Source organism: Hydractinia symbiolongicarpus, chromosome 9 (assembly GCF_029227915.1).
Source record: "Hydractinia symbiolongicarpus strain clone_291-10 chromosome 9, HSymV2.1, whole genome shotgun sequence".
NCBI lineage: Eukaryota > Metazoa > Cnidaria > Hydrozoa > Anthoathecata > Hydractiniidae > Hydractinia > Hydractinia symbiolongicarpus.
In genome coordinates, this window is record NC_079883.1 from 12,289,294 (window position 1) to 12,317,098 (window position 27,805).

At 43.9% G+C, this 27,805-nt stretch overlaps 42 non-coding genes and 2 pseudogenes across 42 annotated transcripts; all 44 read left to right on the forward strand.

Moving 5' to 3' along the window:
* Positions 1–417: 417 nt before the first annotated feature.
* LOC130658555 (5S ribosomal RNA) lies at positions 418–536 on the forward strand. The gene has a single exon (XR_008985768.1). It is a non-coding gene; the product is annotated as a 5S ribosomal RNA (ribosomal RNA).
* A 506-nt stretch (positions 537–1,042) lies between these two features.
* Positions 1,043–1,161, forward strand: LOC130659328 (5S ribosomal RNA). Its single transcript, XR_008986539.1, has one exon. It is a non-coding gene; the product is annotated as a 5S ribosomal RNA (ribosomal RNA).
* Positions 1,162–1,667: 506 nt separating this feature from the next.
* Positions 1,668–1,786, forward strand: LOC130659151 (5S ribosomal RNA). Its single transcript, XR_008986362.1, has one exon. It is a non-coding gene; the product is annotated as a 5S ribosomal RNA (ribosomal RNA).
* A 506-nt stretch (positions 1,787–2,292) lies between these two features.
* LOC130658556 (5S ribosomal RNA) lies at positions 2,293–2,411 on the forward strand. The gene has a single exon (XR_008985769.1). It is a non-coding gene; the product is annotated as a 5S ribosomal RNA (ribosomal RNA).
* A 503-nt stretch (positions 2,412–2,914) lies between these two features.
* LOC130659329 (5S ribosomal RNA) lies at positions 2,915–3,033 on the forward strand. The gene has a single exon (XR_008986540.1). It is a non-coding gene; the product is annotated as a 5S ribosomal RNA (ribosomal RNA).
* A 506-nt stretch (positions 3,034–3,539) lies between these two features.
* Positions 3,540–3,658, forward strand: LOC130659152 (5S ribosomal RNA). The gene has a single exon (XR_008986363.1). It is a non-coding gene; the product is annotated as a 5S ribosomal RNA (ribosomal RNA).
* Positions 3,659–4,164: 506 nt separating this feature from the next.
* Positions 4,165–4,283, forward strand: LOC130659331 (5S ribosomal RNA). Its single transcript, XR_008986543.1, has one exon. It is a non-coding gene; the product is annotated as a 5S ribosomal RNA (ribosomal RNA).
* A 506-nt stretch (positions 4,284–4,789) lies between these two features.
* LOC130658974 (5S ribosomal RNA) lies at positions 4,790–4,907 on the forward strand. Its single transcript, XR_008986185.1, has one exon. It is a non-coding gene; the product is annotated as a 5S ribosomal RNA (ribosomal RNA).
* Positions 4,908–5,413: 506 nt separating this feature from the next.
* On the forward strand, positions 5,414–5,532 carry LOC130658557 (5S ribosomal RNA). Its single transcript, XR_008985770.1, has one exon. It is a non-coding gene; the product is annotated as a 5S ribosomal RNA (ribosomal RNA).
* A 505-nt stretch (positions 5,533–6,037) lies between these two features.
* Positions 6,038–6,156, forward strand: LOC130658971 (5S ribosomal RNA). The gene has a single exon (XR_008986183.1). It is a non-coding gene; the product is annotated as a 5S ribosomal RNA (ribosomal RNA).
* A 506-nt stretch (positions 6,157–6,662) lies between these two features.
* LOC130659202 (5S ribosomal RNA) lies at positions 6,663–6,780 on the forward strand. The gene has a single exon (XR_008986414.1). It is a non-coding gene; the product is annotated as a 5S ribosomal RNA (ribosomal RNA).
* A 507-nt stretch (positions 6,781–7,287) lies between these two features.
* LOC130659216 (5S ribosomal RNA) lies at positions 7,288–7,406 on the forward strand. The gene has a single exon (XR_008986427.1). It is a non-coding gene; the product is annotated as a 5S ribosomal RNA (ribosomal RNA).
* A 507-nt stretch (positions 7,407–7,913) lies between these two features.
* Positions 7,914–8,032, forward strand: LOC130658943 (5S ribosomal RNA). The gene has a single exon (XR_008986155.1). It is a non-coding gene; the product is annotated as a 5S ribosomal RNA (ribosomal RNA).
* A 507-nt stretch (positions 8,033–8,539) lies between these two features.
* LOC130659004 (5S ribosomal RNA) lies at positions 8,540–8,658 on the forward strand. The gene has a single exon (XR_008986216.1). It is a non-coding gene; the product is annotated as a 5S ribosomal RNA (ribosomal RNA).
* A 506-nt stretch (positions 8,659–9,164) lies between these two features.
* On the forward strand, positions 9,165–9,283 carry LOC130659125 (5S ribosomal RNA). The gene has a single exon (XR_008986337.1). It is a non-coding gene; the product is annotated as a 5S ribosomal RNA (ribosomal RNA).
* Positions 9,284–9,789: 506 nt separating this feature from the next.
* Positions 9,790–9,908, forward strand: LOC130659356 (5S ribosomal RNA). Its single transcript, XR_008986568.1, has one exon. It is a non-coding gene; the product is annotated as a 5S ribosomal RNA (ribosomal RNA).
* A 506-nt stretch (positions 9,909–10,414) lies between these two features.
* On the forward strand, positions 10,415–10,533 carry LOC130659120 (5S ribosomal RNA). Its single transcript, XR_008986331.1, has one exon. It is a non-coding gene; the product is annotated as a 5S ribosomal RNA (ribosomal RNA).
* A 506-nt stretch (positions 10,534–11,039) lies between these two features.
* Positions 11,040–11,158, forward strand: LOC130658558 (5S ribosomal RNA). The gene has a single exon (XR_008985772.1). It is a non-coding gene; the product is annotated as a 5S ribosomal RNA (ribosomal RNA).
* Positions 11,159–11,664: 506 nt separating this feature from the next.
* On the forward strand, positions 11,665–11,783 carry LOC130659109 (5S ribosomal RNA). Its single transcript, XR_008986320.1, has one exon. It is a non-coding gene; the product is annotated as a 5S ribosomal RNA (ribosomal RNA).
* A 506-nt stretch (positions 11,784–12,289) lies between these two features.
* On the forward strand, positions 12,290–12,408 carry LOC130658559 (5S ribosomal RNA). Its single transcript, XR_008985773.1, has one exon. It is a non-coding gene; the product is annotated as a 5S ribosomal RNA (ribosomal RNA).
* Positions 12,409–12,914: 506 nt separating this feature from the next.
* Positions 12,915–13,033, forward strand: LOC130659168 (5S ribosomal RNA). The gene has a single exon (XR_008986380.1). It is a non-coding gene; the product is annotated as a 5S ribosomal RNA (ribosomal RNA).
* Positions 13,034–13,539: 506 nt separating this feature from the next.
* LOC130658561 (5S ribosomal RNA) lies at positions 13,540–13,658 on the forward strand. The gene has a single exon (XR_008985775.1). It is a non-coding gene; the product is annotated as a 5S ribosomal RNA (ribosomal RNA).
* Positions 13,659–14,164: 506 nt separating this feature from the next.
* On the forward strand, positions 14,165–14,283 carry LOC130659113 (5S ribosomal RNA). Its single transcript, XR_008986325.1, has one exon. It is a non-coding gene; the product is annotated as a 5S ribosomal RNA (ribosomal RNA).
* Positions 14,284–14,789: 506 nt separating this feature from the next.
* LOC130658914 (5S ribosomal RNA) lies at positions 14,790–14,908 on the forward strand. The gene has a single exon (XR_008986127.1). It is a non-coding gene; the product is annotated as a 5S ribosomal RNA (ribosomal RNA).
* A 506-nt stretch (positions 14,909–15,414) lies between these two features.
* On the forward strand, positions 15,415–15,533 carry LOC130659289 (5S ribosomal RNA). Its single transcript, XR_008986501.1, has one exon. It is a non-coding gene; the product is annotated as a 5S ribosomal RNA (ribosomal RNA).
* Positions 15,534–16,039: 506 nt separating this feature from the next.
* On the forward strand, positions 16,040–16,158 carry LOC130659365 (5S ribosomal RNA). The gene has a single exon (XR_008986577.1). It is a non-coding gene; the product is annotated as a 5S ribosomal RNA (ribosomal RNA).
* A 506-nt stretch (positions 16,159–16,664) lies between these two features.
* LOC130658562 (5S ribosomal RNA) lies at positions 16,665–16,783 on the forward strand. Its single transcript, XR_008985776.1, has one exon. It is a non-coding gene; the product is annotated as a 5S ribosomal RNA (ribosomal RNA).
* Positions 16,784–17,289: 506 nt separating this feature from the next.
* LOC130658563 (5S ribosomal RNA) lies at positions 17,290–17,408 on the forward strand. The gene has a single exon (XR_008985777.1). It is a non-coding gene; the product is annotated as a 5S ribosomal RNA (ribosomal RNA).
* Positions 17,409–17,914: 506 nt separating this feature from the next.
* On the forward strand, positions 17,915–18,031 carry LOC130659399 (5S ribosomal RNA). The gene has a single exon (XR_008986611.1). It is a non-coding gene; the product is annotated as a 5S ribosomal RNA (ribosomal RNA).
* A 506-nt stretch (positions 18,032–18,537) lies between these two features.
* On the forward strand, positions 18,538–18,654 carry LOC130659400 (5S ribosomal RNA). Its single transcript, XR_008986612.1, has one exon. It is a non-coding gene; the product is annotated as a 5S ribosomal RNA (ribosomal RNA).
* Positions 18,655–19,159: 505 nt separating this feature from the next.
* LOC130658987 (5S ribosomal RNA) lies at positions 19,160–19,278 on the forward strand. The gene has a single exon (XR_008986198.1). It is a non-coding gene; the product is annotated as a 5S ribosomal RNA (ribosomal RNA).
* A 506-nt stretch (positions 19,279–19,784) lies between these two features.
* LOC130659304 (5S ribosomal RNA) lies at positions 19,785–19,901 on the forward strand. The gene has a single exon (XR_008986515.1). It is a non-coding gene; the product is annotated as a 5S ribosomal RNA (ribosomal RNA).
* A 506-nt stretch (positions 19,902–20,407) lies between these two features.
* On the forward strand, positions 20,408–20,526 carry LOC130659398 (5S ribosomal RNA). Its single transcript, XR_008986610.1, has one exon. It is a non-coding gene; the product is annotated as a 5S ribosomal RNA (ribosomal RNA).
* A 506-nt stretch (positions 20,527–21,032) lies between these two features.
* LOC130659401 (5S ribosomal RNA) lies at positions 21,033–21,149 on the forward strand. Its single transcript, XR_008986613.1, has one exon. It is a non-coding gene; the product is annotated as a 5S ribosomal RNA (ribosomal RNA).
* A 506-nt stretch (positions 21,150–21,655) lies between these two features.
* On the forward strand, positions 21,656–21,774 carry LOC130658565 (5S ribosomal RNA). Its single transcript, XR_008985778.1, has one exon. It is a non-coding gene; the product is annotated as a 5S ribosomal RNA (ribosomal RNA).
* A 506-nt stretch (positions 21,775–22,280) lies between these two features.
* Positions 22,281–22,399, forward strand: LOC130659239 (5S ribosomal RNA). Its single transcript, XR_008986450.1, has one exon. It is a non-coding gene; the product is annotated as a 5S ribosomal RNA (ribosomal RNA).
* A 506-nt stretch (positions 22,400–22,905) lies between these two features.
* On the forward strand, positions 22,906–23,022 carry LOC130659428 (5S ribosomal RNA; annotated as a pseudogene).
* A 506-nt stretch (positions 23,023–23,528) lies between these two features.
* LOC130658988 (5S ribosomal RNA) lies at positions 23,529–23,647 on the forward strand. Its single transcript, XR_008986199.1, has one exon. It is a non-coding gene; the product is annotated as a 5S ribosomal RNA (ribosomal RNA).
* A 506-nt stretch (positions 23,648–24,153) lies between these two features.
* LOC130658566 (5S ribosomal RNA) lies at positions 24,154–24,272 on the forward strand. The gene has a single exon (XR_008985779.1). It is a non-coding gene; the product is annotated as a 5S ribosomal RNA (ribosomal RNA).
* Positions 24,273–24,778: 506 nt separating this feature from the next.
* On the forward strand, positions 24,779–24,897 carry LOC130658814 (5S ribosomal RNA). Its single transcript, XR_008986027.1, has one exon. It is a non-coding gene; the product is annotated as a 5S ribosomal RNA (ribosomal RNA).
* A 506-nt stretch (positions 24,898–25,403) lies between these two features.
* LOC130659240 (5S ribosomal RNA) lies at positions 25,404–25,522 on the forward strand. Its single transcript, XR_008986451.1, has one exon. It is a non-coding gene; the product is annotated as a 5S ribosomal RNA (ribosomal RNA).
* A 506-nt stretch (positions 25,523–26,028) lies between these two features.
* Positions 26,029–26,145, forward strand: LOC130659429 (5S ribosomal RNA; annotated as a pseudogene).
* Positions 26,146–26,651: 506 nt separating this feature from the next.
* LOC130659267 (5S ribosomal RNA) lies at positions 26,652–26,770 on the forward strand. Its single transcript, XR_008986479.1, has one exon. It is a non-coding gene; the product is annotated as a 5S ribosomal RNA (ribosomal RNA).
* A 506-nt stretch (positions 26,771–27,276) lies between these two features.
* On the forward strand, positions 27,277–27,395 carry LOC130658567 (5S ribosomal RNA). Its single transcript, XR_008985780.1, has one exon. It is a non-coding gene; the product is annotated as a 5S ribosomal RNA (ribosomal RNA).
* Positions 27,396–27,805: the final 410 nt, after the last annotated feature.

Below are 27,805 nucleotides of genomic sequence, written 5' to 3' on the forward strand. Positions count from 1 at the left end.
TGTTTCCTATGACATTTTCCTACGACATTTTTAGGTGATAGTACGAGAAAAAAGAGCTTTCAAATGCATACAAACTCGATCTATTGCCGATCATCCAATAACCCTGACGGAATGGCAAATAAAATAAAATTCCGCCGCCTTCCGAGGACTTATATCGCAATCACGTTTCGTAACAGCCAAGCGAGGTTTTACCTTAGCGTTTAAGTCACCACCGACATTTGGCCGCGCAACTATTCTAAGCTCATTCATTTTGACTTAAGGAGGGGGCGAGCGCGGACGCAGGCCCCCACTACCAGAAATTGTACGGTCGAGTTACTGACGTTTGCAGTAATCGCAGAGGTCAGTAACTCAAAGAAATTAAATAAAAAAATTTGATCACAACGTCAAAATAAATTGCACGTATTCGCCCCTACTAATGTCTACGGCCATACCACGATGAACACACCCGTTCTCGTCTGATCACGGAAGTTAAGCATCGTCGGGCCGGGATAGTACTTGGATGGGGGACCGCCTGGGAACTCCCGGTGTCGTAGGCTTTTCATTTTTTTTTGATGCCTTTTCATTTCAATGGCGCTGTGATATATTTCTTGTTATAACAATTAAGGAACGTGGCGGTTGTTGAAAGTGTTTCCTATGACATTTTCCTACGACATTTTCAGGTGATAGTACGAGAAAAAAGAGCTTTCAAATGCATACAAACTCGATCTATTGCCGATCATCCAATAACCCTGACGGAATGGCAAATAAAATAAAATTCCGCCGCCTTCCGAGGACTTATATCGCAATCACGTTTCGTAACAGCCAAGCAAGGTTTTACCTTAGCGTTTAAGTCACCACCGACATTTGGCCGCGCAACTATTCTAAGCTCATTCATTTTGACTTAAGGAGGGGGCGAGCGCGGACGCAGGCCCCCACTACCAGAAATTGTACGGTCGAGTTACTGACGTTTGCAGTAATCGCACAGGTCAGTAACTCAAAGAAATTAAATAAAAAAATTTGATCACAACGTCAAAATAAATTGCACGTATTTGCCCCTACTAATGTCTACGGCCATACCACGATGAACACACCCGTTCTCGTCTGATCACGGAAGTTAAGCATCGTCCGACCGGGATAGTACTTGGATGGGGGACCGCCTGGGAACTCCCGGTGTCGTAGGCTTTTCATTTTCATTTGTTGCCTTTTCATTTCAATGGCGCTGTGATATATTTCTTGTCATAACAATTAAGGAACGTGGCGGTTGTTGAAAGTGTTTCCTATGACATTTTCCTACGACATTTTCAGGTGATAGTACGAGAAAAAAGAGCTTTCAAATGCATACAAACTCGATCTATTGCCGATCATCCAATAACCCTGACGGAATGGCAAATAAAATAAAATTCCGCCGCCTTCCGAGGACTTATATCGCAATCACGTTTCGTAACAGCCAAGCGAGGTTTTACCTTAGCGTTTAAGTCACCACCGACATTTGGCCGCGCAACTATTCTAAGCTCATTCATTTTGACTTAAGGAGGGGGCGAGCGCGGACGCAGGCCCCCACTACCAGAAATTGTACGGTCGAGTTACTGACGTTTGCAGTAATCGCAGAGGTCAGTAACTCAAAGAAATTAAATAAAAAAATTTGATCACAACGTCAAAATAAATTGCACGTATTTGCCCCTACTAATGTCTACGGCCATACCACGATGAACACACCCGTTCTCGTCTGATCACGGAAGTTAAACATCGTCGGGCCGGGATAGTACTTGGATGGGGGACCGCCTGGGAACTCCCGGTGTCGCAGGCTTTTCATTTTCATTTGTTGCCTTTTCATTTCAATGGCGCTGTGATATATTTCTTGTTATAACAATTAAGGAACGTGGCGGTTGTTGAAAGTGTTTCCTATGACATTTTCCTACGACATTTTCAGGTGATAGTACGAGAAAAAAGAGCTTTCAAATGCATACAAACTCGATCTATTGCCGATCATCCAATAACCCTGACGGAATGGCAAATAAAATAAAATTCCGCCGCCTTCCGAGGACTTATATCGCAATCACGTTTCGTAACAGCCAAGCGAGGTTTTACCTTAGCGTTTAAGTCACCACCGACATTTGGCCGCGCAACTATTCTAAGCTCATTCATTTTGACTTAAGGAGGGGGCGAGCGCGGACGCAGGCCCCCACTACCAGAAATTGTACGGTCGAGTTACTGACGTTTGCAGTAATCGCAGAGGTCAGTAACTCAAAGAAATTAAATAAAAAAATTTGATCACAACGTCAAAATAAATTGCACGTATTTGCCCCTACTAATGTCTACGGCCATACCACGATGAACACACCCGTTCTCGTCTGATCACGGAAGTTAAGCATCGTCGGGCCGGGATAGTACTTGGATGGGGGACCGCCTGGGAACTCCCGGTGTCGTAGGCTTTTCATTTTCATTTGTTGCCTTTTCATTTCAATGGCGCTGTGATATATTTCTTGTTATAACAATTAAGGAACGTGGCGGTTGTTGAAAGTGTTTCCTATGACATTTTCCTACGACATTTTCAGGTGATAGTACGAGAAAAAAGAGCTTTCAAATGCATACAAACTCGATCTATTGCCGATCATCCAATAACCCTGACGGAATGGCAAATAAAATAAAATTCCGCCGCCTTCCGAGGACTTATATCGCAATCACGTTTCGTAACAGCCAAGCAAGGTTTTACCTTAGCGTTTAAGTCACCACCGACATTTGGCCGCGCAACTATTCTAAGCTCATTCATTTTGACTTAAGGAGGGGGCGAGCGCGGACGCAGGCCCCCACTACCAGAAATTGTACGGTCGAGTTACTGACGTTTGCAGTAATCGCAGAGGTCAGTAACTCAAAGAAATTAAATAAAAAAATTTGATCACAACGTCAAAATAAATTGCACGTATTTGCCCCTAATGTCTACGGCCATACCACGATGAACACACCCGTTCTCGTCTGATCACGGAAGTTAAGCATCGTCCGACCGGGATAGTACTTGGATGGGGGACCGCCTGGGAACTCCCGGTGTCGTAGGCTTTTCATTTTCATTTGTTGCCTTTTCATTTCAATGGCGCTGTGATATATTTCTTGTCATAACAATTAAGGAACGTGGCGGTTGTTGAAAGTGTTTCCTATGACATTTTCCTACGACATTTTCAGGTGATAGTACGAGAAAAAAGAGCTTTCAAATGCATACAAACTCGATCTATTGCCGATCATCCAATAACCCTGACGGAATGGCAAATAAAATAAAATTCCGCCGCCTTCCGAGGACTTATATCGCAATCACGTTTCGTAACAGCCAAGCGAGGTTTTACCTTAGCGTTTAAGTCACCACCGACATTTGGCCGCGCAACTATTCTAAGCTCATTCATTTTGACTTAAGGAGGGGGCGAGCGCGGACGCAGGCCCCCACTACCAGAAATTGTACGGTCGAGTTACTGACGTTTGCAGTAATCGCAGAGGTCAGTAATTCAAAGAAATTAAATAAAAAAATTTGATCACAACGTCAAAATAAATTGCACGTATTTGCCCCTACTAATGTCTACGGCCATACCACGATGAACACACCCGTTCTCGTCTGATCACGGAAGTTAAACATCGTCGGGCCGGGATAGTACTTGGATGGGGGACCGCCTGGGAACTCCCGGTGTCGCAGGCTTTTCATTTTCATTTGTTGCCTTTTCATTTCAATGGCGCTGTGATATATTTCTTGTTATAACAATTAAGGAACGTGGCGGTTGTTGAAAGTGTTTCCTATGACATTTTCCTACGACATTTTCAGGTGATAGTACGAGAAAAAAGAGCTTTCAAATGCATACAAACTCGATCTATTGCCGATCATCCAATAACCCTGACGGAATGGCAAATAAAATAAAAATCCGCCGCCTTCCGAGGACTTATATCGCAATCACGTTTCGTAACAGCCAAGCGAGGTTTTACCTTAGCGTTTAAGTCACCACCGACATTTGGCTGCGCAACTATTCTAAGCTCATTCATTTTGACTTAAGGAGGGGGCGAGCGCGGACGCAGGCCCCCACTACCAGAAATTGTACGGTCGAGTTACTGACGTTTGCAGTAATCGCAGAGGTCAGTAACTCAAAGAAATTAAATAAAAAAATTTGATCACAACGTCAAAATAAATTGCACGTATTTGCCCCTACTAATGTCTACGGCCATACCACGATGAACACACCCGTTCTCGTCTGATCACGGAAGTTAAGCATCGTCGGGCAGGGATAGTACTTGGATGGGGGACCGCCTGGGAACTCCCGGTGTCGCAGGCTTTTCATTTTCATTTGTTGCCTTTTCATTTCAATGGCGCTGTGATATATTTCTTGTTATAACAATTAAGGAACGTGGCGGTTGTTGAAAGTGTTTCCTATGACATTTTCCTACGACATTTTCAGGTGATAGTACGAGAAAAAAGAGCTTTCAAATGCATACAAACTCGATCTATTGCCGATCATCCATTAACCCTGACGGAATGGCAAATAAAATAAAATTCCGCCGCCTTCCGAGGACTTATATCGCAATCACGTTTCGTAACAGCCAAGCGAGGTTTTACCTTAGCGTTTAAGTCACCACCAACATTTGGCCGCGCAACTATTCTAAGCTCATTCATTTTGACTTAAGGAGGGGGCGAGCGCGGACGCAGGCCCCCACTACCAGAAATTGTACGGTCGAGTTACTGACGTTTGCAGTAATCGCAGAGGTCAGTAACTCAAAGAAATTAAATAAAAAAATTTGATCACAACGTCAAAATAAATTGCAAGTATTTGCCCCTACTAATGTCTACGGCCATACCACGATGAACACACCCGTTCTCGTCTGATCACGGAAGTTAAGCATCGTCGGGCCGGGTAGTACTTGGATGGGGGACCGCCTGGGAACTCCCGGTGTCGTAGGCTTTTCATTTTCATTTGTTGCCTTTTCATTTCAATGGCGCTGTGATATATTTCTTGTTATAACAATTAAGGAACGTGGCGGTTGTTGAAAGTGTTTCCTATGACATTTTCCTACGACATTTTCAGGTGATAGTACGAGAAAAAAGAGCTTTCAAATGCATACAAACTCCATCTATTGCCGATCATCCAATAACCCTGACGGAATGGCAAATAAAATAAAATTCCGCCGCCTTCCGAGGACTTATATCGCAATCACGTTTCGTAACAGCCAAGCGAGGTTTTACCTTAGCGTTTAAGTCACCACCGGCATTTGGCCGCGCAACTATTCTAAGCTCATTCATTTTGACTTAAGGAGGGGGCGAGCGCGGACGCAGGTCCCCACTACCAGAAATTGTACGGTCGAGTTACTGACGTTTGCAGTAATCGCAGAGGTCAGTAACTCAAAGAAATTGAATAAAAAAATTTGATCACAACGTCAAAATAAATTGCACGTATTTGCCTTTACTAATGTCTACGGCCATACCACGATGAACACACCCGTTCTCGTCTGATCACGGAAGTTAAGCATCGTCGGGCCGGGATAGTACTTGGATGGGGGACCGCCTGGGAACTCCCGGTGTCGTAGGCTTTTCATTTTCATTTGTTGCCTTTTCATTTCAATGGCGCTGTGATATATTTCTTGTTATAACAATTAAGGAACGTGGCGGTTGTTGAAAGTGTTTCCTATGACATTTTCCTACGACATTTTCAGGTGATAGTACGAGATAAAAAAGCTTTCAAATGCATACAAATTCGATCTATTGCCGATCATCCAATAACCCTGACGGAATGGCAAATAAAATAAAATTCCGCCGCCTTCCGAGGACTTATATCGCAATCACGTTTCGTAACAGCCAAGCGAGGTTTTACCTTAGCGTTTAAGTCACCACCGACATTTGGCCGCGCAACTATTCTAAGCTCATTCATTTTGACTTAAGGAGGGGGCGAGCGCGGACGCAGGCCCCCACTACCAGAAATTGTACGGTCGAGTTACTGACGTTTGCAGTAATCGTAGAGGTCAGTAACTCAAAGAAATTAAATAAAAAATTTTATCACAACGTCAAAATAAATTGCACGTATTTGCCCCTACTAATGTCTACGGCCATACCACGATGAACACACCCGTTCTCGTCTGATCACGGAAGTTAAGCATCGTCGGGCCGGGATAGTACTTGGATGGGGGACCGCCTGGGAATTCCCGGTGTCGTAGGCTTTTCATTTTCATTTGCTGCCTTTTCATTTCAATGGCGCTGTGATATATTTCTTGTTATAACAATTAAGGAACGTGGCGGTTGTTGAAAGTGTTTCCTATGACATTTTCCTACGACATTTTCAGGTGATAGTACGAGAAAAAAGAGCTTTCAAATGCATACAAACTCGATCTATTGCCGATCATCCAATAACCCTGACGGAATGGCAAATAAAATAAAATTCCGCCGCCTTCCGAGGACTTATATCGCAATCACGTTTCGTAACAGCCAAGCGAGGTTTTACCTTAGCGTTTAAGTCACCACCGACAATTGGTCGCGCAACTATTCTAAGCTCATTCATTTTGACTTAAGGAGGGGGCGAGCGCGGACGCAGGCCCCCACTACCAGAAATTGTACGGTCGAGTTACTGACGTTTGCAGTAATCGCAGAGGTCAGTAACTCAAAGAAATTAAATAAAAAAATTTGATCACAACGTCAAAATAAATTGCACGTATTTGCCCCTACTAATGTCTACGGCCATACCACGATGAACACACCCGTTCTCGTCTGATCACGGAAGTTAAGCATCGTCGGGCCGGGATAGTACTTGGATGGGGACCGCCTGGGAACTCCCGGTGTCGTAGGCTTTTCATTTTCATTTGTTGCCTTTTCATTTCAATGGCGCTGTGATATATTTCTTGTTATAACAATTAAGGAACGTGGCGGTTGTTGAAAGTGTTTCCTATGACATTTTCCTACGACATTTTCAGGTGATAGTACGAGAAAAAAGAGCTTTCAAATGCATACAAACTCGATCTATTGCCGATCATCCAATAACCCTGACGGAATGGCAAATAAAATAAAATTCCGCCGCCTTCCGAGGACTTATTTTGCAATCACGTTTCGTAACAGCCAAGCGAGGTTTTACCTTAGCGTTTAAGTCACCACCGACATTTGGCCGCGCAACTATTCTAAGCTCATTCATTTTGACTTAAGGAGGGGGACGAGCGCGGATGCAGGCCCCCACTACCAGAAATTGTACGGTCGAGTTACTGACGTTTGCAGTAATCGCAGAGGTCAGTAACTCAAAGAAATTAAATAAAAAAATTTGATCACAACGTCAAAATAAATTGCACGTATTTGCCCCTACTAATGTCTACGGCCATACCACGATGAACACACCCGTTCTCGTCTGATCACGGAAGTTAAGCATCGTCGGGCCGGGATAGTACTTGGATGGGAGACCGCCTGGGAACTCCCGGTGTCGTAGGCTTTTCATTTTCATTTGTTGCCTTTTCATTTCAATGGCGCTGTGATATATTTCTTGTTATAACAATTAAGGAACGTGGCGGTTGTTGAAAGTGTTTCCTATGACATTTTTCTACGACATTTTTAGGTGATAGTACGAGAAAAAAGAGCTTTCAAATGCATACAAACTCGATCTATTGCCGATCATCCAATAACCCTGACGGAATGGCAAATAAAATAAAATTCCGCCGCCTTCCGAGGACTTATATCGCAATCACGTTTCGTAACAGCCAAGCGAGGTTTTACCTTAGCGTTTAAGTCACCACCGACATTTGGCCGCGCAACTATTCTAAGCTCATTCATTTTGACTTAAGGAGGGGGACGAGCGCGGACGCAGGCCCCCACTACCAGAAATTGTACGGTCGAGTTACTGACGTTTGCAGTAATCGCAGAGGTCACTAACTCAAAGAAATTAAATAAAAAAATTTGATCACAACGTCAAAATAAATTGCACGTATTTGCCCCTACTAATGTCTACGGCCATACCACGATGAACACACCCGTTCTCGTCTGATCACGGAAGTTAAGCATCGTCGGGCCGGTATAGTACTTGGATGGGGGACCGCCTGGGAACTCCCGGTGTTGTAGGCTTTTCATTTTCATTTGTTGCCTTTTTATTTCAATGGCGCTGTGATATATTTCTTGTTATAACAATTAAGGAACGTGGCGGTTGTTGAAAGTGTTTCCTATGACATTTTCCTACGACATTTTCAGGTGATAGTACGAGAAAAAAGAGCTTTCAAATGCATACAAACTCGATCTATTGCCGATCATCCAATAACCCTGACGGAATGGCAAATAAAATAAAATTCCGCCGCCTTCCGAGGACTTATATCGCAATCACGTTTCGTAACAGCCAAGCGAGGTTTTACCTTAGCGTTTAAGTCACCACCGACATTTGGCCGCGCAACTATTCTAAGCTCATTCATTTTGACTTAAGGAGGGGGACGAGCGCGGACGCAGGCCCCCACTACCAGAAATTGTACGGTCGAGTTACTGACGTTTGCAGTAATCGCAGAGGTCAGTAACTCAAAGAAATTAAATAAAAAAATTTGATCACAACGTCAAAATAAATTGCACGTATTTGCCCCTACTATTGTCTACGGCCATACCACGATGAACACACCCGTTCTCGTCTGATCACGGAAGTTAAGCATCGTCGGGCCGGGATAGTACTTGGATGGGGGACCGCCTGGGAACTCCCGGTGTCGCAGGCTTTTCATTTTCATGTGTTGCCTTTTCATTTCAATGGCGCTGTGATATATTTCTTGTTATAACAATTAAGGAACGTGGCGGTTGTTGAAAGTGTTTCCTATGACATTTTCCTACGACATTTTCAGGTGATAGTACGAGAAAAAAGAGCTTTCAAATGCATACAAACTCGATCTATTGCCGATCATCCAATAACCCTGACGGAATGGCAAATAAAATAAAATTCCGCCGCCTTCCGAGGACTTATATCGCAATCACGTTTCGTAACAGCCAAGCGAGGTTTTACCTTAGCGTTTAAGTAACCACCGACATTTGGCCGCGCAACTATTCTAAGCTCATTCATTTTGACTTAAGGAGGGGCCGAGCGCGGACGCAGGCCCCCACTACCAGAGATTGTACGGTCGAGTTACTGACGTTTGCAGTAATCGCAGAGGTCAGTAACTCAAAGAAATTAAATAAAAAAATTTGATCACAACGTCAAAATAAATTGCACGTATTTGCCACTACTAATGTCTACGGCCATACCACGATGAACACACCCGTTCTCGTCTAATCACGGAAGTTAAGCATCGTCGGGCCGGGATAGTACTTGGATGGGGGACCGCCTGGGAACTCCCGGTGTCGTAGGCTTTTCATTTTCATTTGTTGCCTTTTCATTTCAATGGCGCTGTGATATATTTCTTGTTATAACAATTAAGGAACGTGGCGGTTGTTGAAAGTGTTTCCTATGACATTTTCCTACGACATTTTCAGGTGATAGTACGAGAAAAAAGAGCTTTCAAATGCATACAAACTCGATCTATTGCCGATCATCCAATAACCCTGACGGAATGGCAAATAAAATAAAATTCCGCCGCCTTCCGAGGACTTATATCGCAATCACGTTTCGTAACAGCCAAGCGAGGTTTTACCTTAGCGTTTAAGTCACCACCGACATTTGGCCGCGCAATTATTCTAAGCTCATTCATTTTGACTTAAGGAGGGGGCGAGCGCGGACGCAGGCCCCCACTACCAGAAATTGTACGGTCGAGTTACTGACGTTTGCAGTAATCGCAGAGGTCAGTAACTCAAAGAAATTAAATAAAAAAATTTGATCACAACGTCAAAATAAATTGCACGTATTTGCCCCTACTAATGTCTACGGCCATACCACGATGAACACACCCGCTCTCGTCTGATCACGGAAGTTAAGCATCGTCGGGCCGGGATAGTACTTGGACGGGGAACCGCCTGGGAACTCCCGGTGTCGTAGGCTTTTCATTTTCATTTGTTGCCTTTTCATTTCAATGGCGCTGTGGTATATTTCTTGTTATAACAATTAAGGAAATTGGCGGTTGTTGAAAGTGTTTCCTATGACATTTTCCTACGACATTTTCAGGTGATAGTACGAGAAAAAAGAGCTTTCAAATGCATACAAACTCGATCTATTGCCGATCATCCAATAACCCTGACGGAATGGCAAATAAAATAAAATTCCGCCGCCTTCCGAGGACTTATATCGCAATCACGTTTCGTAACAGCCAAGCGAGGTTTTACTTTAGCGTTTAAGTCACCACCGACATTTGGCCGCGCAACTATTCTAAGCTCATTCATTTTGACTTAAGGAGGGGGCGAGCGCTGACGCAGGCCCCCACTACCAGAAATTGTACGGTCGAGTTACTGACGTTTGCAGTAATCGCAGAGGTCAGTAACTCAAAGAAATTAAATAAAAAAATTTGATCACAACGTCAAAATAAATTGCACGTATTTGCCCCTACTAATGTCTACGGCCATACCACGATGAACACACCCGTTCTCGTCTGATCACGGAAGTTAAGCATCGTCGGGCCGGGATAGTACTTGGATGAGGGACCGCCTGGGAACTCCCGGTGTCGTAGGCTTTTCATTTTCATTTGTTGCCTTTTCATTTCAATGGCGCTGTGATATATTTCTTGTTATAACAATTAAGGAACGTGGCGGTTGTTGAAAGTGTTTCCTATGACATTTTCCTACGACATTTTCAGGTGATAGTACGAGAAAAAAGAGCTTTCAAATGCATACAAACTCGATCTATTGCCGATCATCCAATAACCCTGACGGAATGGCAAATAAAATAAAATTCCGCCGCCTTCCGAGGACTTATATCGCAATCACGTTTCGTAACAGCCAAGCGAGGTTTTACCTTAGCGTTTAAGTCACCACCGACATTTGGCCGCGCAACTATTCTAAGCTCATTCATTTTGACTTAAGAAGGGGGCGAGCGCGGACGCAGGCCCCCACTACCAGAAATTGTACGGTCGAGTTACTGACGTTTGCAGTAATCGCAGAGGTCAGTAACTCAAAGAAATTAAATAAAAAAATTTGATCACAACGTCAAAATAAATTGCACGTATTTGCCCCTACTAATGTCTACGGCCATACCACGATGAACACACCCGTTCTCGTCTGATCACGGAAGTTAAGCATCGTCGGGCCGGGATAGTACTTGGATGGGGGACCGCCTGGGAACTCCCGGTGTCGTAGGCTTTTCATTTTCATTTGTTGCCTTTTCATTTCAATGGCGCTGTGATATATTTCTTGTTATAACAATTAAGGAACGTGGCGGTTGTTGAAAGTGTTTCCTATGACATTTTCCTACGACATTTTCAGGTGATAGTACGAGAAAAAAGAGCTTTCAAATGCATACAAACTCGATCTATTGCCGATCATCCAATAACCCTGACGGAATGGCAAATAAAATAAAATTCCGCCGCCTTCCGAGGACTTATATCGCAATCACGTTTTGTAACAGCCAAGCGAGGTTTTACCTTAGCGTTTAAGTCACCACCGACATTTGGCCGCGCAACTATTCTAAGCTCATTCATTTTGACTTAAGGAGGGGGCGAGCGCGGACGCAGGCCCCCACTACCAGAAATTGTACGGTCGAGTTACTGACGTTTGCAGTAATCGCAGAGGTCAGTAACTCAAAGAAATTAAATAAAAAAATTTGATCACAACGTCAAAATAAATTGCACGTATTTGCCCCTACTAATGTCTACGGCCATACCACGATGAACACACCCGTTCTCGTCTGATCACGGAAGTTAAGCATCGTCGGGCCGGGATAGTACTTGGATGGGGGACCGCCTGGGATTTCCCGGTGTCGTAGGCTTTTCATTTTCATTTGTTGCCTTTTCATTTCAATGGCGCTGTGATATATTTCTTGTTATAACAATTAAGGAACGTGGCGGTTGTTGAAAGTGTTTCCTATGACATTTTCCTACGACATTTTCAGGTGATAGTACGAGAAAAAAGAGCTTTCAAATGCATACAAACTCGATCTATTGCCGATCATCCAATAACCCTGACGGAATGGCAAATAAAATAAAATTCCGCCGCCTTCCGAGGACTTATATCGCAATCACATTTCGTAACAGCCAAGCGAGGTTTTACCTTAGCGTTTAAGTCACCACCGACATTTGGCCGCGCAACTATCCTAAGCTCATTCATTTTGACTTAAGGAGGGGGCGAGCGCGGACGCAGGTCCCCACTACCAGAAATTGTACGGTGGAGTTACTGACGTTTGCAGTAATTGCAGAGGTCAGTAACTCAAAGAAATTAAATAAAAAAATTTGATCACAACGTCAAAATAAATTGCACGTATTTGCCCCTACTAATGTCTACGGCCATACCACGATGAACACACCCGTTCTCGTCTGATCACGGAAGTTAAGCATCGTCGGGCCGGGATAGTACTTGGATGGGGGACCGCCTGGGAACTCCCGGTGTCGTAGGCTTTTCATTTTCATTTGTTGCCTTTTCATTTCAATGGCGCTGTGATATATTTCTTGTTTTAACAATTAAGGAACGCGGCGGTTGTTGAAAGTGTTTCCTATGACATTTTCCTACGACATTTTCAGGTGATAGTACGAGAAAAAAGAGCTTTCAAATGCATACAAACTCGATCTATTGCCGATCATCCAATAACCCTGACGGAATGGCAAATAAAATAAAATTCCGCCGCCTTCCGAGGACTTATATCGCAATCACGTTTTGTAACAGCCAAGCGAGGTTTTACCTTAGCGTTTAAGTCACCACCGACATTTGGCCGCGCAACTATTCTAAGCTCATTCATTTTGACTTAAGGAGGGGGCGAGCGCGGACGCAGGCCCCCACTACCAGAAATTGTACGGTCGAGTTACTGACGTTTGCAGTAATCGCAGAGGTCAGTAACTCAAAGAAATTAAATAAAAAAATTTGATCACAACGTCAAAATAAATTGCACGTATTTGCCCCTACTAATTTCTACGGCCATACCACGATGAACACACCCGTTCTCGTCTGATCACGGAAGTTAAGCATCGTCGGGTCGGGATAGTACTTGGATGGGGGACCGCCTGGGAACTCCCGGTGTCGTAGGCTTTTCATTTTCATTTGTTGCCTTTTCATTTCAATGGCGCTGTGTTATATTTCTTGTTATAACAATTAAGGAACGTGGCGGTTGTTGAAAGTGTTTCTTATGACATTTTCCTACGACATTTTCAGGTGATAGTACGAGAAAAAAGAGCTTTCAAATGCATACAAACTCGATCTATTGCCGATCATCCAATAACCCTGACGGAATGGCAAATAAAATAAAATTCCGCCGCCTTCCGAGGACTTATATCGCAATCACGTTTCGTAACAGCCAAGCGAGGTTTTACCTTAGCGTTTAAGTCACCACCGACATTTGGCCGCGCAACTATTCTAAGCTCATTCATTTTGACTTAAGGAGGGGGCGAGCGCGGTCGCAGGCCCCCACTACCAGAAATTGTACGGTCGAGTTACTGACGTTTGCAGTAATCGCAGAGGTCAGTAACTCAAAGAAATTAAATAAAAAAATTTGATCACAACGTCAAAATAAATTGCACGTATTTGCCCCTACTAATGTCTACGGCCATACCACGATGAACACACCCGTTCTCGTCTGATCACGGAAGTTAAGCATCGTCGGGCCGGGATAGTACTTGGATGGGGGACCGCCTGGGAACTCCCGGTGTCGTAGGCTTTTCATTTTCATTTGTTGCCTTTTCATTTGAATGGCGCTGTGATATATTTCTTGTTATAACAATTAAGGAACGTGGCGGTTGTTGAAAGTGTTTCCTATGACATTTTCCTACGACATTTTTAGGTGATAGTACGAGAAAAAAGAGCTTTCAAATGCATACAAACTCGATCTATTGCCGATCATCCAATAACCCTGACGGAATGGCAAATAAAATAAAATTCCGCCGCCTTCCGAGGACTTATATCGCAATCACGTTTCGTAACAGCCAAGCGAGGTTTTACCTTAGCGTTTAAGTCACCACCGACATTTGGCCGCGCAACTATTCTAAGCTCATTCATTTTGACTTAAGGAGGGGGCGAGCGCGGACGCAGGCCCCCACTACCAGAAATTGTACAATCGAGTTACTGACTTTTGCAGTAATCGCAGAGGTCAGTAACTCTAAGAAATTAAATAAAAAAATTTGATCACAACGTCAAAATAAATTGCACGTATTTGCCCCTACTAATGTCTACGGCCATACCACGATGAACACACCCGTTCCCGTCTGATTACGGAAGTCAAGCATCGCCGGGCCGGGATAGTACTTGGATGGGGGACCGCCTGGGAACTCCCGGTGTCGTAGGCTTTTCATTTTCATTTGTTGCCTTTTCATTTCAATGGCGCTGTGATATATTTCTTGTTATAACAATTAAGGAACGTGGCGGTTGTTGAAAGTGTTTCCTATGACATTTTTCTACGACATTTTCAGGTGATAGTACGAGAAAAAAGAGCTTTCAAATGCATACAAACTCGATCTATTGCCGATCATCCAATAACCCTGACGGAATGGCAAATAATATAAAATTCCGCCGCCTTCCGAGGACTTATATTGCAATCACGTTTCGTAACAGCCAAGCGAGGTTTTACCTTAGCGTTTAAGTCACCACCGACATTTGGCCGCGCAACTATTCTAAGCTCATTCATTTTGACTTAAGGAGGGGGCGAGCGCGGACGCAGGCCCCCACTACCAGAAATTGTACGGTCGAGTTACTGACGTTTGCAGTAATTGCAGAGGTCAGTAACTCAAAGAAATTAAATAAAAAAATTTGATCACATCGTCAAAATAAATTCCACGTATTTGCCCCTACTAATGTCTACGGCCATACCACGATGAACACACCCGTTCTCGTCTGATCACGGAAGTTAACCATCGTCGGGCCGGGATAGTACTTGGATGGGGGACCGCCTGGGAATTCCCGGTGTCGTAGGCTTTTCATTTTCATTTGTTGCCTTTTCATTTCAATGGCGCTGTGATATATTTCTTGTTATAACAATTAAGGAACGTGGCGGTTGTTGAAAGTGTTTCCTATGACATTTTCCTACGACATTTTCAGGTGATAGTACGAGAAAAAAGAGCTTTCAAATGCATACAAACTCGATATATTGCCGATCATCCAATAACCCTGACGGAATGGCAAATAAAATAAAATTCCGCCGCCTTCCGAGGACTTATATCGCAATCACGTTTCGTAACAGCCAAGCGAGGTTTTACCTTAGCGTTTAAGTCACCACCGACATTTGGCTGCGCAACTATTCTAAGCTCATTCATTTTGACTTAAGGAGGGGGCGAGCGCGGACGCAGGCCCCCACTACCAGAAATTGTACGGTCGAGTTACTGACGTTTGCAGTAATCGCAGAGGTCAGTAACTCAAAGAAATTAAATAAAAAAATTTGATCACAACGTCAAAATAAATTGCACGTATTTGCCCCTACTAATGTCTACGGCCATACCACGATGAACACACCCGTTCCCGTCTGATTACGGAAGTCAAGCATGGCCGGGCCGGGATAGTACTTGGATGGGGGACCGCCTGGGAACTCCCGGTGTCGTAGGCTTTTCATTTTCATTTGTTGCCTTTTCATTTCAATGGCGTTGTGATATATTTCTTGTTATAACAATTAAGGAACGTGGCGGTTGTTGAAAGTGTTTCCTATGACATTTTCCTACGACATTTTTAGGTGATAGTACGAGAAAAAAGAGCTTTCAAATGCATACAAACTCGATCTATTGCCGATCATCCAATAACCCTGACGGAATGGCAAATAATATAAAATTCCGCCGCCTTCCGAGGACTTATATCGCAATCACGTTTCGTAACAGCCAAGCGAGGTTTTACCTAAGCGTTTAAGTCACCACCGACATTTGGCCGCGCAACTATTCTAAGCTCATTCATTTTGACTTAAGGAGGGGGCGAGCGCGGACGCAGGCCCCCACTACCAGAAATTGTACGGTCGAGTTACTGACGTTTGCAGTAATTGCAGAAGTCAGTAACTCAAAGAAATTAAATAAAAAAATTTGATCACAACGTCAAAATAAATTGCACGTATTTGCCCCTACTAATGTCTACGGCCATACCACGATGAACACACCCGTTCTCGTCTGATCACGGAAGTTAACAATCGTCGGGCCGGGATAGTACTTGGATGGTGGACCGCCTGGGAATTCCCGGTGTCGTAGGCTTTTCATTTTCATTTGTTGCCTTTTCATTTCAATGGCGCTGTGATATATTTCTTGTTATAACAATTAAGGAACGTGGCGGTTGTTGAAAGTGTTTCCTATGACATTTTCCTACGACATTTTCAGGTGATAGTACGAGAAAAAAGAGCTTTCAAATGCATACAAACTCGATCTATTGCCGATCATCCAATAACCCTGACGGAAGGGCAAATAAAATAAAATTCCGCCGCCTTCCGAGGACTTATATCGCAATCACGTTTCGTAACAGCCAAGCGAGGTTTTACCTTAGCGTTTAAGTCACCACCGACATTTGGCCGCGCAACTATTCTAAGCTCATTCATTTTGACTTAAGGAGGGGGCGAGCGCGGACGCAGGCCCCCACTACCAGAAATTGTACGGTCGAGTTACTGACGTTTGCAGTAATCGCAGAGGTCAGTAACTCAAAGAAATTAAATAAAAAAATTTGATCACAACGTCAAAATAAATTGCACGTATTTGCCCCTACTAATGTCTACGGCCATACCACGATGAACACACCCGTTCTCGTCTGATCACGGAAGTTAAGCATCGTCGGGCCGGGATAGTACTTGGATGGGGGACCGCCTGGGAACTCCCGGTGTCGTAGGCTTTTCATTTTCATTTGTTGCCTTTTCATTTCAATGGCGCTGTGATATATTTCTTGTAATAACAATTAAGGAACGTGGCGGTTGTTGAAAGTGTTTCCTATGACATTTTCCTACGACATTTTCAGGTGATAGTACGAGAAAAAAGAGCTTTCAAATGCATACAAACTCGATCTATTGCCGATCATCCAATAACCCTGACGGAATGGCAAATAAAATAAAATTCCGCCGCCTTCCGAGGACTTATATCGCAATCACGTTTCGTAACAGCCAAGCGAGGTTTTACCTTAGCGTTTAAGTCACCACCGACATTTGGCCGCGCAACTATTCTAAGTTCATTCATTTTGACTTAAGGAGGGGGCGAGCGCGGACGCAGGCCCCCACTACCAGAAATTGTACGGTCGAGTTACTGACGTTTGCAGTAATCGCAGAGGTCAGTAACTCAAAAAAATTAAATAAAAAAATTTGATCACAACGTCAAAATAAATTGCACGTGTTTGCCCCTACTAATGTCTACGGCCATACCACGATGAACACACCCGTTCTCGTCTGATCACGGAAGTTAAGCATCGTCGGGCCGGGATAGTACTTGGATGGGGGACCGCCTGGGAACTCCCGGTGTCGTAGGCTTTTCATTTTCATTTGTTGCCTTTTCATTTCAATGGCGCTGTGATATATTTCTTGTTATAACAATTAAGGAACGTGGCGGTTGTTGAAAGTGTTTCCTATGACATTTTCCTACGACATTTTCAGGTGATAGTACGAGAAAAAAGAGCTTTCAAATGCATACAAACTCGATCTATTGCCGATCATCCAATAACCCTGACGGAATGGCAAATAAAATAAAATTCCGCCGCCTTCCGAGGACTTATATCGCAATCACGTTTCGTAACAGCCAAGCGAGGTTTTACCTTAGCGTTTAAGTCACCACCGACATTTGGCCGCGCAACTATTCTAAGCTCATTCATTTTGACTTAAGGAGGGGGCGAGCGCGGACGCAGGCCCCCACTACCAGAAATTGTACGGTCGAGTTACTGACGTTTGCAGTAATCGCAGAGGTCAGTAACTCAAAGAAATTAAATAAAAAAATTTGATCACAACGTCAAAATAAATTGCACGTATTTGCCCCTACTAATGTCTACGGCCATACCACGATGAACACACCCGTTCTCGTCTGATCACGGAAGTTAAGCATCGTCGGGCCGGGATAGTACTTGGATGGGCCCGCCTGGGAACTCCCGGTGTCGTAGGATTTTCATTTTCATTTGTTGCCTTTTCATTTCAATGGCGCTGTGATATATTTCTTGTTATAACAATTAAGGAACGTGGCGGTTGTTGAAAGTGTTTCCTATGACATTTTCCTACGACATTTTCAGGTGATAGTACGAGAAAAAAGAGCTTTCAAATGCATACAAACTCGATCTATTGCCGATCATCCAATAACCCTGACGGAATGGCAAATAAAATAAAATTCCGCCGCCTTCCGAGGACTTATATCGCAATCACGTTTCGTAACAGCCAAGCGAGGTTTTACCTTAGCGTTTAAGTCACCACCGACATTTGGCCGCGCAACTATTCTAAGCTCATTCATTTTGACTTAAGGAGGGGGCGAGCGCGGACGCAGGCCCCCACTACCAGAAATTGTACGGTCGAGTTACTGACGTTTGCAGTAATCGCAGAGGTCAGTAACTCAAAGAAATTAAATAAAAAAATTTGATCACAACGTCAAAATAAATTGCACGTATTTGCCCCTACTAATGTCTACGGCCATACCACGATGAACACACCCGTTCTCGTCTGATCACGGAAGTTAAGCATCGTCGGGCCGGGATAGTACTTGGATGGGCCCGCCTGGGAACTCCCGGTGTCGTAGGATTTTCATTTTCATTTGTTGCCTTTTCATTTCAATGGCGCTGTGATATATTTCTTGTTATAACAATTAAGGAACGTGGCGGTTGTTGAAAGTGTTTCCTATGACATTTTCCTACGACATTTTCAGGTGATAGTACGAGAAAAAAGAGCTTTCAAATGCATACAAACTCGATCTATTGCCGATCATCCAATAACCCTGACGGAATGGCAAATAAAATAAAATTCCGCCGCCTTCCGAAGATTTATATCGCAATCACGTTTCGTAACAGCCAAGCGAGGTTTTACCTTAGCGTTTAAGTCACCACCGACATTTGGCCGCGCAACTATTCTAAGCTCATTCATTTTGACTTAAGGAGGGGGCGAGCGCGGACGCAGGCCCCCACTACCAGAAGATGTACGGTCGAGTTACTGACGTTTGCAGTAATCGCAGAGGTCAGTAACTCAAAGAAATTAAATAAAAAATTTGATCACAACGTCAAAATAAATTGCACGTATTTGCCCCTACTAATGTCTACGGCCATACCACGATGAACACACCCGTTCTCGTCTGATCACGGAAGTTAAGCATCGTCGGGCCGGCATAGTACTTGGATGGGGGACCGCCTGGGAACTCCCGGTGTCGTAGGCTTTTCATTTTCATTTGTTGCCTTTTCATTTCAATGGCACTGTGTTATATTTCTTGTTATAACAATTAAGGAACGTGGCGGTTGTTAAAAGTGTTTTCTATGACATTTTCCTACGACATTTTCAGGTGATAGTACGAGAAAAAAGAGCTTTCAAATGCATACAAACTCGATCTATTGCCGATCATCCAATAACCCTGACGGAATGGCAAATAAAATAAAATTCCGCCGCCTTCCGAAGATTTATATCGCAATCACGTTTCGTAACAGCCAAGCGAGGTTTTACCTTAGCGTTTAAGTCACCACCGACATTTGGCCGCGCAACTATTCTAAGCTCATTCATTTTGACTTAAGGAGGGGGCGAGCGCGGACGCAGGCCCCCACTACCAGAAATTGTACGGTCGAGTTAGTGACGTTTGCAGTAATCGCAGAGGTCAGTAACTCAAAGAAATTAAATAAAAAAATATGATCACAACGTCAAAATAAATTGCACGTATTTGCCCCTACTAATGTCTACGGCCATACCACGATGAACACACCCGTTCTCGTCTGATCACGGAAGTTAAGCATCGTCGGGCCGGGATAGTACTTGGATGGGCCCGCCTGGGAACTCCCGGTGTCGTAGGCTTTTCATTTTCATTTGTTGCCTTTTCATTTCAATGGCGCTGTGATATATTTCTTGTTATAACAATTAAGGAACGTGGCGGTTGTTGAAAGTGTTTCCTATGACATTTTCCTACGACATTTTCAGGTGATAGTACGAGAAAGAAGAGCTTTCAAATGCATACAAACTCGATCTATTGCCGATCATCCAATAACCCTGACGGAATGGCAAATAAAATAAAATTCCGCCGCCTTCCGAAGACTTATATCGCAATCACGTTTCGTAACAGCCAAGCGAGGTTTTACCTTAGCGTTTAAGTCACCACCGACATTTGGCCGCGCAACTATTCTAAGCTCATTCATTTTGACTTAAGGAGGAGGCGAGCGCGGACGCAGGCCCCCACTACCAGAAGATGTACGGTCGAGTTACTGACGTTTGCAGTAATCGCAGAGGTCAGTAACTCAAAGAAATTAAATAAACAAATTTGATCACAACGTCAAAATAAATTGCACGTATTTGCTCCTACTAATGTCTACGGCCATACCACGATGAACACACCCGTTCTCGTCTGATCACGGAAGTTAAGCATCGTCGGGCCGGCATAGTACTTGGTTGGGGGACCGCCTGGGAGCTCCCGGTGTGGTAGGCTTTTCATTTTCATTTGTTGCCTTTTCATTTCAATGGCGCTGTGTTATATTTCTTGTTATAACAATTAAGGAACGTGGCGGTTTTTGAAAGTGTTTTCTATGACATTTTCCTACGACATTTTCAGGTGATAGTACGAGAAAAAAGAGCTTTCAAATGCATACAAACTCGATCTATTGCCGATCATCCAATAACCCTGACGGAATGGCAAATAAAATAAAATTCCGCCGCCTTCCGAGGACTTATAGCGCAATCACGTTTCGTAACAGCCAAGCGAGGTTTTACCTTAGCGTTTAAGTCACCACCGACATTTGGCCGCGCAACTATTCTAAGCTCATTCATTTTGACTTAAGGAGGGGGCGAGCGCGGACGCAGGCCCCCACTACCAGAAATTGTACGGTCGAGTTACTGACGTTTGCAGTAATCGCAGAGGTCAGTAACTCAAAGAAATTAAATAAAAAAATTTGATCACAACGTCAAAATAAATTGCACGTATTTGCCCCTACTAATGTCTACGGCCATACCACGATGAACACACCCGTTCTCGTCTGATCACGGAAGTTAAGCATCGTCGGGCCGGGATAGTACTTGGATGGGCCCGCCTGGGAACTCCCGGTGTCGTAGGATTTTCATTTTCATTTGTTGCCTTTTCATTTCAATGGCGCTGTGATATATTTCTTGTTATAACAATTAAGGAACGTGGCGGTTGTTGAAAGTGTTTCCTATGACATTTTCCTACGACATTTTCAGGTGATAGTACGAGAAAAAAGAGCTTTCAAATGCATACAAACTCGATCTATTGCCGATCATCCAATAACCCTGACGGAATGGCAAATAAAATAAAATTCCGCCGCCTTCCGAAGACTTATATCGCAATCACGTTTCGTAACAGCCAAGCGAGGTTTTACCTTAGCGTTTAAGTCACCACCGACATTTGGCCGCGCAACTATTCTAAGCTCATTCATTTTGACTTAAGGAGGGGGCGAGCGCGGACGCAGGCCTCCACTACCAGAAGATGTACGGTCGAGTTACTGACGTTTGCAGTAATCGCAGAGGTCAGTAACTCAAAGAAATTAAATAAAAAAATTTGATCACAACGTCAAAATAAATTGCACGTATTTGCCCCTACTAATGTCTACGGCCATACCACGATGAACACACCCGTTCTCGTCTGATCACGGAAGTTAAGCATCGTCGGGCCGGGATAGTACTTGGATGGGGGACCGCCTGGGAACTCCCGGTGTCGTAGGCTTTTCATTTTCATTTGTTGCCTTTTCATTTCAATGGCGCTGTGTTATATTTCTTGTTATAACAATTAAGGAACGTGGCGGTTGTTGAAAGTGTTTTCTATGACATTTTCCTACGACATTTTCAGGTGATAGTACGAGAAAAAAGAGCTTTCAAATGCATACAAACTCGATCTATTGCCGATCATCCAATAACCCTGACGGAATGGCAAATAAAATAAAATTCCGCCGCCTTCCGAGGACTTATATCGCAATCACGTTTCGTAACAGCCAAGCGAGGTTTTACCTTAGCGTTTAAGTCACCACCGACATTTGGCCGCGCAACTATTCTAAGCTCATTCATTTTGACTTAAGGAGGAGACGAGCGCGGACGCAGGCCCCCACTACCAGAAGATGTACGGTCGAGTTACTGACGTTTGCAGTAATCGCAGAGGTCAGTAACTCAAAGAAATTAAATAAAAAAATTTGATCACAACGTCAAAATAAATTGCACGTATTTGCTCCTACTAATGTCTACGGCCATACCACGATGAACACACCCGTTCTCGTCTGATCACGAAAGTTAAGCATCGTCGGGCCGGCATAGTACTTGGATGGGGGACCGCCTGGGAACTCCCGGTGTCGTAGGCTTTTCATTTTCATTTGTTGCCTTTTCATTTCAATGGCGCTGTGTTATATTTCTTGTTATAACAATTAAGGAACGTGGCGGTTGTTGAAAGTGTTTTCTATGACATTTTCCTACGACATTTTCAGGTGATAGTACGAGAAAAAAGAGCTTTCAAATGCATACAAACTCGATCTATTGCCGATCATCCAATAACCCTGACGGAATGGCAAATAAAATAAAATTCCGCCGCCTTCCGAGGACTTATATCGCAATCACGTTTCGTAACAGCCAAGCGAGGTTTTACCTTAGCGTTTAAGTCACCACCGACATTTGGCCGCGCAACTATTCTAAGCTAATTCATTTTGACTTAAGGAGGGGGCGAGCGCAGACGCAGGGCCCCACTACCAGAAATTGTACGGTCGAGATACTGACGTTTGCAGTAATCGCAGAGGTCAGTAACTCAAAGAAATTAAATAAAAAAATTTGATCACAACGTCAAAATAAATTGCACGTATTTGCCCCTACTAATGTCTACGGCCATACCACGATGAACACAAACGTTCTCGTCTGATCACGGAAGTTAAGCATCGTCGGGCCGGGATAGTACTTGGATGGGCCCGCCTGGGAACTCCCGGTGTCGTAGGCTTTTCATTTTCATTTGTTGCCTTTTCATTTCAATGGCGCTGTGATATATTTCTTGTTATAACAATTAAGGAACGTGGCGGTTGTTGAAAGTGTTTCCTATGACATTTTCCTACGACATTTTCAGGTGATAGTACGAGAAAGAAGAGTTTTCAAATGCATACAAACTCGATCTATTGCCGATCATCCAATAACCCTGACGGAATGGCAAATAAAATAAAATTCCGCCGCCTTCCGAAGACTTATATCGGAATCACGTTTCGTAACAGCCAAGCGAGGTTTTACCTTAGCGTTTAAGTCACCACCGACATTTGGCCGCGCAACTATTCTAAGCTCATTCATTTTGACTTAAGGAGGAGGCGAGCGCGGACGCAGGCCCCCACTACCAGAAATTGTACGGTCGAGTTACTGACGTTTGCAGTAATCGCAGAGGTCAGTAACTCAAAGAAATTAAATAAAAAAATTTGATCACAACGTCAAAATAAATTGCACGTATTTGCCCCTACTAATGTCTACGGCCATACCACGATGAACACACCCGTTCTCGTCTGATCACGGAAGTTAAGCATCGTCGGGCCGGCATAGTACTTGGATGGGGGACCGCCTGGGAACTCCCGGTGTCGTAGGCTTTTCATTTTCATTTGTTGCCTTTTCATTTCAATGGCGCTGTGTTATATTTCTTGTTATAACAATTAAGGAACGTGGCGGTTGTTGAAAGTGTTTTCTATGACATTTTCCTACGACATTTTCAGGTGATAGTACGAGAAAAAAGAGCTTTCAAATGCATACAAACTCGATCTATTGCCGATCATCCAATAACCCTGACGGAATGGCAAATAAAATAAAATTCCGCCGCCTTCCGAGGACTTATATCGCAATCACGTTTCGTAACAGCCAAGCGAGGTTTTACCTTAGCGTTTAAGTCACCACCGACATTTGGCCGCGCAACAATTCTAAGCTCATTCATTTTGACTTAAGGAGGGGGCGAGCGTGGACGCAGGCCCCCACTACCAGAAATTGTACGGTCGAGCTACTGACGTTTGCGGTAATCGCAGAGGTCAGTAACTCAAAGAAATTAAATAAAAAAATTTGATCACAACGTCAAAATAAATTGCACGTATTTGCCCCTACTAATGTCTACGGCCATACCACGATGAACACACCCGTTCTCGTCTGATCACGGAAGTTAAGCATCGTCGGGCCGGGATAGTACTTGGATGGGGGACCGCCTGGGAACTCCCGGTGTCGTAGGCTTTTCATTTTCATTTGTTGCCTTTTCATTTCAATGGCGCTGTGATATATTTCTTGTTATAACAATTAAGGAACGTGGCGGTTGTTGAAAGTGTTTCCTATGACATTTTCCTACGACATTTTCAGGTGATAGTACGAGAAAAAAGAGCTTTCAAATGCATACAAACTCGATCTATTGCCGATCATCCAATAACCCTGACGGAATGGCAAATAAAATAAAATTCCGCCGCCTTCCGAGGACTTATATCGCAATCACGTTTCGTAACAGCCAAGCAAGGTTTTACCTTTGCGTTTAAGTCACCACCGACATTTGGCCGCGCAACTATTCTAAGCTCATTCATTTTGACTTAAGGAGGGGGCGAGCGCGGACGCAGGCCCCCACTACCAGAAATTGTACGGTCGAGTTACTGACGTTTGCAGTAATCGCAGAGGTCAGTAACTCAAAGAAATTAAATAAAAAAATTTGATCACAACGTCAAAATAAATTGCACGTATTTGCCCCTACTAATGTCTATGGCCATACCACGATGAACACACCCGTTCTCGTCTGATCACGGAAGTTAAGCATCGTCGGGCCGGGATAGTACTTGGATGGGGGACCGCCTGGGAACTCCCGGTGTCGTAGGCTTTTCATTTTCATTTGTTGCCTTTTCATTTCAATGGCGCTGTGATATATTTCTTGTTATAACAATTAAGGAACGTGGCGGTTGTTGAAAATGTTTCCTATGTAATTTTCCTACGACATTTTCAGGTGATAGTACGAGAAAAAAGAGCTTTCAAATGCATACAAACTCGATCTATTGCCGATCATCCAATAACCCTGACGGAATGGCAAATAAAATAAAATTCCGCCGCCTTCCGAGGACTTATATCGCAATCACGTTTCGTAACAGCCAAGCGAGGTTTTACCTTAGCGTTTAAGTCACCACCGACATTTGGCCGCGCAACTATTCTAAGCTCATTCATTTTGACTTAAGGAGGAGACGAGCGCGGACGCAGGCCCCCACTACCAGAAGATGTACGGTCGAGTTACTGACGTTTGCAGTAATCGCAGAGGTCAGTAACTCAAAGAAATTAAATAAAAAAATTTGATCACAACGTCAAAATAAATTGCACGTATTTGCTCCTACTAATGTCTACGGCCATACCACGATGAACACACCCGTTCTCGTCTGATCACGAAAGTTAAGCATCGTCGGGCCGGCATAGTACTTGGATGGGGGACCGCCTGGGAACTCCCGGTGTCGTAGGCTTTTCATTTTCATTTGTTGCCTTTTCATTTCAATGGCGCTGTGTTATATTTCTTGTTATAACAATTAAGGAACGTGGCGGTTGTTGAAAGTGTTTTCTATGACATTTTCCTACGACATTTTCAGGTGATAGTACGAGAAAAAAGAGCTTTCAAATGCATACAAACTCGATCTATTGCCGATCATCCAATAACCCTGACGGAATGGCAAATAAAATAAAATTCCGCCGCCTTCCGAGGACTTATATCGCAATCACGTTTCGTAACAGCCAAGCGAGGTTTTACCTTAGCGTTTAAGTCACCACCGACATTTGGCCGCGCAACTATTCTAAGCTCATTCATTTTGACTTAAGGAGGGGGCGAGCGCGGACGCAGGGCCCCACTACCAGAAATTGTACGGTCGAGTTACTGACGTTTGCAGTAATCGCAGAGCTCAGTAACTCAAAGAAATTAAATAAAAAAATTTGATCACAACGTCAAAATAAATTGCACGTATTTGCCCCTACTAATGTCTACGGCCATACCACGATGAACACAAACGTTCTCGTCTGATCACGGAAGTTAAGCATCGTCGGGCCGGGATAGTACTTGGATGGGCCCGCCTGGGAACTCCCGGTGTCGTAGGCTTTTCATTTTCATTTGTTGCCTTTTCATTTCAATGGCGCTGTGATATATTTCTTGTTATAACAATTAAGGAACGTGGCGGTTGTTGAAAGTGTTTCCTATGACATTTTCCTACGACATTTTCAGGTGATAGTACGAGAAAGAAGAGTTTTCAAATGCATACAAACTCGATCTATTGCCGATCATCCAATAACCCTGACGGAATGGCAAATAAAATAAAATTCCGCCGCCTTCCGAAGACTTATATCGGAATCACGTTTCGTAACAGCCAAGCGAGGTTTTACCTTAGCGTTTAAGTCACCACCGACATTTGGCCGCGCAACTATTCTAAGCTCATTCATTTTGACTTAAGGAGGAGGCGAGCGCGGACGCAGGCCCCCACTACCAGAAATTGTACGGTCGAGTTACTGACGTTTGCAGTAATCGCAGAGGTCAGTAACTCAAAGAAATTAAATAAAAAAATTTGATCACAACGTCAAAATAAATTGCACGTATTTGCCCCTACTAATGTCTACGGCCATACCACGATGAACGCACCCGTTCTCGTCTGATCACGGAAGTTAAGCATCGTCGGGCCGGCATAGTACTTGGATGGGGGACCGCCTGGGAACTCCCGGTGTCGCAGGCTTTTCATTTTCATTTGTTGCCTTTTCATTTCAATGGCGCTGTGTTATATTTCTTGTTATAACAATTAAGGAACGTGGCGGTTGTTGAAAGTGTTTTCTATGACATTTTCCTACGACATTTTCAGGTGATAGTACGAGAAAAAAGAGCTTTCAAATGCATACAAACTCGATCTATTGCCGATCATCCAATAACCCTGACGGAATGGCAAATAAAATAAAATTCCGCCGCCTTCCGAGGACTTATATCGCAATCACGTTTCGTAACAGCCAAGCGAGGTTTTACCTTAGCGTTTAAGTCACCACCGACATTTGGCCGCGCAACAATTCTAAGCTCATTCATTTTGACTTAAGGAGGGGGCGAGCGTGGACGCAGGCCCCCACTACCAGAAATTGTACGGTCGAGCTACTGACGTTTGCGGTAATCGCAGAGGTCAGTAACTCAAAGAAATTAAATAAAAAAATTTGATCACAACGTCAAAATAAATTGCACGTATTTGCCCCTACTAATGTCTACGGCCATACCACGATGAACACACCCGTTCTCGTCTGATCACGGAAGTTAAGCATCGTCGGGCCGGGATAGTACTTGGATGGGGGACCGCCTGGGAACTCCCGGTGTCGTAGGCTTTTCATTTTCATTTGTTGCCTTTTCATTTCAATGGCGCTGTGATATATTTCTTGTTATAACAATTAAGGAACGTGGCGGTTGTTGAAAGTGTTTCCTATGACATTTTCCTACGACATTTTCAGGTGATAGTACGAGAAAAAAGAGCTTTCAAATGCATACAAACTCGATCTATTGCCGATCATCCAATAACCCTGACGGAATGGCAAATAAAATAAAATTCCGCCGCCTTCCGAGGACTTATATCGCAATCACGTTTCGTAACAGCCAAGCAAGGTTTTACCTTTGCGTTTAAGTCACCACCGACATTTGGCCGCGCAACTATTCTAAGCTCATTCATTTTGACTTAAGGAGGGGGCGAGCGCGGACGCAGGCCCCCACTACCAGAAATTGTACGGTCGAGTTACTGACG